This window comes from Plasmopara halstedii (genome assembly GCF_900000015.1).
Source record: "Plasmopara halstedii genome assembly, contig: Scaffold_2881, whole genome shotgun sequence".
NCBI lineage: Eukaryota > Oomycota > Peronosporomycetes > Peronosporales > Peronosporaceae > Plasmopara > Plasmopara halstedii.
Window position 1 is genome coordinate 833,267 of NW_020189786.1, and position 434 is coordinate 833,700.

Below are 434 nucleotides of genomic sequence, written 5' to 3' on the forward strand. Positions count from 1 at the left end.
TTGTTCGTCGATTTGCTCTCATGTACTCACATTCGCACGCCTTACGAAGAGCCTCAACAAGGGATTCGAAATTTGAATGCTGTTCCTATGGACGTGAATGAAAGCGCTATCACTCGAGTAATTAACGGTCGCAGAATAAATGACGCGCGCGACAGTGGAGCTAGCCGGGGTCCTTAACCGCGATTCTGATCAGAAAGAGGTGACTATGCTGTTTTTAAATTCTAACAAGAATAATAATGCTACATGATATTTGAGCCCCTACTCTTCCATACCTCTGTCCATAATAATAAAAACCATTTCAGGTATAGTTGTGTCCGAAATCGCTAAATCACTTATTTCCTACAGTTTTACTTTCCTCGCGATCAAGGAAAAAACAGTATAATTGTGTCCGATATCGCTATATCACTGATTTCCTACAGTTTTTACTTTCCTCG